This window comes from Bos mutus, chromosome 16 (assembly GCF_027580195.1).
Source record: "Bos mutus isolate GX-2022 chromosome 16, NWIPB_WYAK_1.1, whole genome shotgun sequence".
Taxonomy (NCBI): Eukaryota; Metazoa; Chordata; class Mammalia; order Artiodactyla; family Bovidae; genus Bos; species Bos mutus.
The window spans coordinates 22,674,910-22,680,388 of NC_091632.1; the positions used below are offsets into that span (position 1 = coordinate 22,674,910).

The 5,479-nt window shown below is 44.7% G+C and overlaps 1 long non-coding RNA gene across 1 annotated transcript; it reads left to right on the plus strand.

Annotated features, from left to right (window-relative positions):
* Nucleotides 1–830: 830 nt before the first annotated feature.
* Nucleotides 831–4,977, plus strand: LOC138991180 (uncharacterized). Its single transcript, XR_011467141.1, has 3 exons — nucleotides 831–1,719; nucleotides 4,448–4,550; nucleotides 4,792–4,977. It is a non-coding gene; the product is annotated as an uncharacterized lncRNA (long non-coding RNA).
* Nucleotides 4,978–5,479: the final 502 nt, after the last annotated feature.

The window sequence follows — 5,479 nt, forward strand, 5'->3', positions numbered from 1 at the left end:
AGAAAGGAATGGCTACCCACTCCAGTATTCTTGCCTGGAGAATCCCATGGACAGAGGAGAGCTTGGCGGGCTACAGTCCATGGGGTCGCAAAGAGCCAGACACGACGAAGCAAGTCATACATAATTGCTTTACAATATTGTATTAGTTTCTGCTGTACAACAAAATGAATCAGCTATGTACATACATATACCCCCTTCCTCCTGAGCTTTCCTCCCACCCCACCTCCCCATTAATTTAAGATTGTTAAGCTCAGTGTTTAGAAATAGGACCAAAGAACATTTGTGCTTATAACACAAGTGCTGTGGCACATATTTAGAGAAGCACTGCTTTTGAATACCTTCTTTCTTCAAAGGGAGGAATTTTGTTTTGTTTGTGATGGAAACTTCATGTAGGCATGCAAGAACAAGCTGATAAACACACAGACACACACAGAAACACCCTAGGCTGCCTCCAGCCTCAATCCCCAGATAGGCAGAAGAGGAAGCATCTGAAATGACCGTTTAGGTTCTCTTCCCCTCCAGATGTGAAGCTGGCCTGAGGTATGACAGTAATTGCTGCCTGGGTGGGATACAGGGGCTGCTCTTTTTATGGGGGGAGGGGGACTGCTGCTCTTTAATGAGGCAGTTAGGATGGGTGGAGGAGGAGGAAGCTCTGGGAATAGGTGATAGGCAGCCAGGAAAGCGCTGGCCTAGGGAACACCAAGTGGAATTTTCCTCTGGAAATCCTTTTGAACTAAGTGGATTTGACTGTTGCACCCCTGGTTGCCTAGATCCCATGGCTAAGTGATTTTGTCTTCATTTTCCAGTAATGATTAACACTGCTGCAGTCTGGGAACAGTTTATTCAACTGCGGTGACGGAAACAAGGAGAAAGCCCTTCCTCAAACCCCTCGGCAAAATCTGCTTTCCACTTCTGACTGATGGTGGGAAGAAGAAAGACGCTGCATTTGGAAGGACTGTCAGAATCAAATATGTCTGAAATCTTAAATGCTTCTCAGTGTCTGTTTTGTGATTTTTAAAATTTTGTTTACAAAAGCTTTTCTCTTTCCTCCCCCTCTCTCCTTCTCTCTCCTCCCTCCCTTCCTTCCTTCCTTTCAGTGAAAAGAGGAAAGGATAACAAAATATTGCTCATTTGGGAGAGGTAACAATAGAAAGCCAGCAAAAACTGCATCTGGATCCACCTTGCAATGCAGGGGATGTGGGTTCGATCCCTGGTTGGGGACCTAAGATCCCTCATGCCACGGAGCACCTGAACCAGCACGCTGCAACCACGGAGACTGCATGCCACAACTAGAGTCTGTGCGCAGCAAGGAGTATCTCGAGGGCTGCAACTGAGATCTGACACAGCCAAATAAACAAATAAATAATTAAAAAGAGAGAAGAATCTGCACCTGGGAGTAAGGGGAGAGCTTCCCCTTCCATGACCGAGTGGAAGCCTAGAATGTCAAAATAAGAGGGACCTCAGGGATCGTCCTGACTCATCTTCTCAAAGAAGATGGACCCAAAGGTTGATCTCTCGCACAGGACTCTTCATCACAGCACTGCCGCTTTCTCTGCTCCAGGCTGGAAGCAGGCTGGGCAGAGCTTGTTAGGCAATGTCATGAGTTTTGCTGCAGCTCTCTCTGAAGCAGGGGCGACGTGACACGTTTGAACCTCTGAGCTAGAGCATCCTCTGGATCGTGCTGAGACTTGGTCAGCTTGGGCGGACAGGGTGGTTGAGGTAAGGAAGAGATGTGTTGTTGTTGTTGCTGCTGTTTAGTTGCTCAATCGTGTCTGACTTTCGTGACCCCACAGTCTGTAGCCCAACAGGCTCCTCTGTCCATGGGATTTCCCAGGCAAGAATACTGGAGTAGGTTGCCATTTACTTCTCCAGGTGATCTTCCCAACCCAGGGATCAAATTCACGTCTCCTGCACTGGCAGATAGATTCTTTACCACTGAGCCACCAGGGAAGCCAAGGCTGAGATAACCAGCCTGCAAAGAAAGGCTCCTTATCCTAAAAACCAAGGATATTGAAAACATGCTTGATGCACTTCTAAGTACTCAGCCAAAGTAAGTTTGCCAAAATCACAATGTTTAAGGCTTCTATGATGGAGTAAGAGGGACACAGAGCAAGATGTGGACTACACCAGGCTCAGGGAAACCCACCAGAACTCTTACATCATCTGAAACCCCTGTGTAACCCCATCTTTAATGAGGTGATGGCTGAGCTTAAATGCTGGGCCTCTCAGCCATGCTGTGAAAAGTAGTCTCCTACAAAGGATGATCACCATGTAATTTGAGCTCTCTAGCTAAAACAAACCCTACCTAGCTGAATCCTCCTTCAAGGGGAACTCTTCCTGTTCACAGTTTCATGTCATTCAGTGCTATGGAACCACTGGTACAGAACATGGCAGTGTTTGTTCTAGATACCCATCCCTTATTTTTGTGACAGATGGATATTCTGTTATGTGAACTTTTTTATGGTTGGCAGTAGTATCAAGTATCAGTTATTTGTTAACCACATTCCTAAAGTTAATATGCAATGACAGAAATTGTTAATTATACCTGTGACTACGGTCATAAAAATCATTTTTAAGGCAGAATATAGAGATTAAGTGATGAAGAGGCAGGGATGATAAGAGCAAGGAAAGGGGAAGAGACAGTTTTGCAGGTGACAGAGGGTGGTGGTGGGGGTCTCTAAAAATCTTGGCCAAGACCTAATCTAATCATGAATGTTGTTTTCTCTGAATCTGAAGTAATAATGTGATGTATGAGCAAGAACTAAAAAGCATGGGAAAAGTGCATTTCAAAGAGTAGGGGTATTAGCATGAGGTTTACAGCCTCAAAATGAATTCCTATGATGGAACTGACTCACACTGGATACAACACGACTTGACATGCTCCTCAGTTACAGCCACAAAGAAGGGGCCGTCAGGAAAGGAAGCTAAGATTGCTAAGGACATACAGGCCACCAAATGCTAGGGCTGGGAGGACTCCGGAGGTCATCTAGTCCCTTCTCCTGCCTTATAGTTCTCAGACAATGAGTCAGCTGGTGGAAGGCGGGCAAGAATGGGGAAACTCCTGTCTCTGATTTTGTCCTAAATATCTCAGAAATGAGAATGATGTCTTGGCCACCACGATGCTATCGATCTGTTCTAGTATTTAAAGGAACATAGTGCATGGATAAGAGTGACTCATATTACTGAGGGCACATAATGTTGTATCTGGCACCATGCTGAGGATATGCAATGCATCCTACCCCATTCAGCACTCACACCAGCCCTAATAAGGCAGGTACTTTGTTATACAGATCAAGAGGTCAAAATATAGAAAGAGTGAATAACTTACTCTAGATCTAGCAAGTGGCCGAGCTAGAGCCCAGAACCAAGTTTGCCTGATTTTACCCTTCAAACTCTTAACAGTCCTATTCGACTCCCCATTGGCAAGGAAGTCTCACTGATATGAAATGATTCTTTTTATACACTGAAAAATTGGTTTTGATTGATGGGTCAAAAGACACTTCCCTTACAAGTAATAAGAAGTTCATTATTAGGGTTGCCAGATTTAGCAAATAAAAACATAGAATGATACATTTGAATTTCTGATAGAGAATTTTTTAGTTTACATATTTTTAGTATAAGTGTGTCCCAAATATTACAATGGAACAGACTTCACACTAAAAGACTATTCTTTGTTTATTTGAAATTCAAATTTACTGGGCATCCTGTGTCTTATCTGGCCTCCATGTTCATAATGAACGAGAAAGTTGGTGAGTTTAGTCTCTCTGCGGGCCACTTCATGCTGCTCTCTTCCATGGCTGACCCCCTTCTACTGGGAACCTTTTCATCCAAGGCTGCTATAAAGCCCTTCAGTCCTATAGTCTCTTGGTATCTATGTTTTTATTGTTATTTAATTGCTAAGTAGGGTCCGACTCTTTTGTGACCCCATGGACTGCAGCCCACCAGGCTCCTCTGTTCATGGGATTCTCCAGGCAAGAATACTGGAGTGGGTTGCCATGCCCTCCTCCGGGATCTTCCCAACCCAGGGATCAAATCTGTGTCTCCTACGTTGGGAGGTAGATTCTTTACCACTGAACCACCAGGGAAGCCCTGTCTATGTATATCATAGACTAATTTATTAATTTTAAATGTTTTTATTAGTAAATGGTTACAGAAGAATATATGTAACCATTCTACTTAACAATCACTGAGTCAATGGTTATAAGGCCTGTTCAGTATTTTAAGATATGGCCAATTGTTTTCCAACATGATAGTATAACAATTACTCTTCCACACTGGCACACTAGTTCCCTGGGTTTATAACCTCACTGCACATGGGATATTGTCAAACTTTTGCCTTCGTAGTGGGTGTAAAGTGCCCTCTCACTGTGATTTCCATTTCCCTGATTTCTAATGAGGTTGAGCATCTTTTCACAAATTCATTGTCTCCTCCTCTTCTTGTTTTCAGAGTTTTGCACTCCAACTATGTGCTGGGGTCTAAAAGTCCACTGTTTTATGGAAGAGACTTGGAGACAGTAACTCAGGGGAAGATCAAACAGAGAAGACTCCAGGTATGGAGTGCACACTGGCCCTCTGTGAGCAGAACGAGGGGACTGTGCTTTGCACACGGCACTACCTACAGGCCTGGAAACACTGCTGTTGCTCCACCAGCACTTAGCTCCTCCCCACTGGCAGCCCAGTGTTGGAGAAAGTATTTCCAAGCCACACTGACCTGTTTCCTAGCTATGTGACAGAGAGTTGCTTTCTTCCTCTGAGTCTCAGTTTTCTTATCTATAAAAACATGCCTTGCAGGGTTATTCCAGGGTTAAACAAGACAGGAAGTGGAAAGGACCGCCAGGGAGGGCCTCAACCCATGATGCCTTCTACCAGGCTTCTTTAAGAACCAACCAGAAGAAAAACATCTCAAGACAACCAATATCCTGTTCCAAAGAATTAGAACAGATCACCAGGAATTTTGCACTTAAGATCTTATTTGTGGCAAAGGTAAGCCTAGGGTTCTTCTTAGAATCAAGAGATTGAGTGGATTTTGGAGACAATCTGACCTGATGACTCCTTTCCATGCATTACTGGGAGTAGATCATTGGAGAGCTGAGTGTCAGCCATTATTCCGAGGCGCCTTCAGAGGGAGATTCCACCCAGCTGCCCGACTCAGTGTCCCACAGTCTCTGTAGTTCAGAGTTCTTCCCAGTGTCTTACTTAAAACCTCTCCTGCTTCAGCATAAATTGTTCCGTCTTCTCAGAGTGAGGGAGCCCTGCCATGAGACAGATGGCTTGAACTACAAAGCAAGTCTGCTAGCTGCTTCACTGGCCTGACTCACAAGTTACTATTATGGAATAGGCTTCCCTGGTAGCTTAGTGGTGAAGAACCCGCCTGCCAGTGAGGGAGACACAGGTTCAATCCCTGGGTCAAGAAGATTCTCTGGGGAAGGAAATGGCAACCCCCTCCAGTATTCTTGCCTGGGAAATCCCATGGACAGAG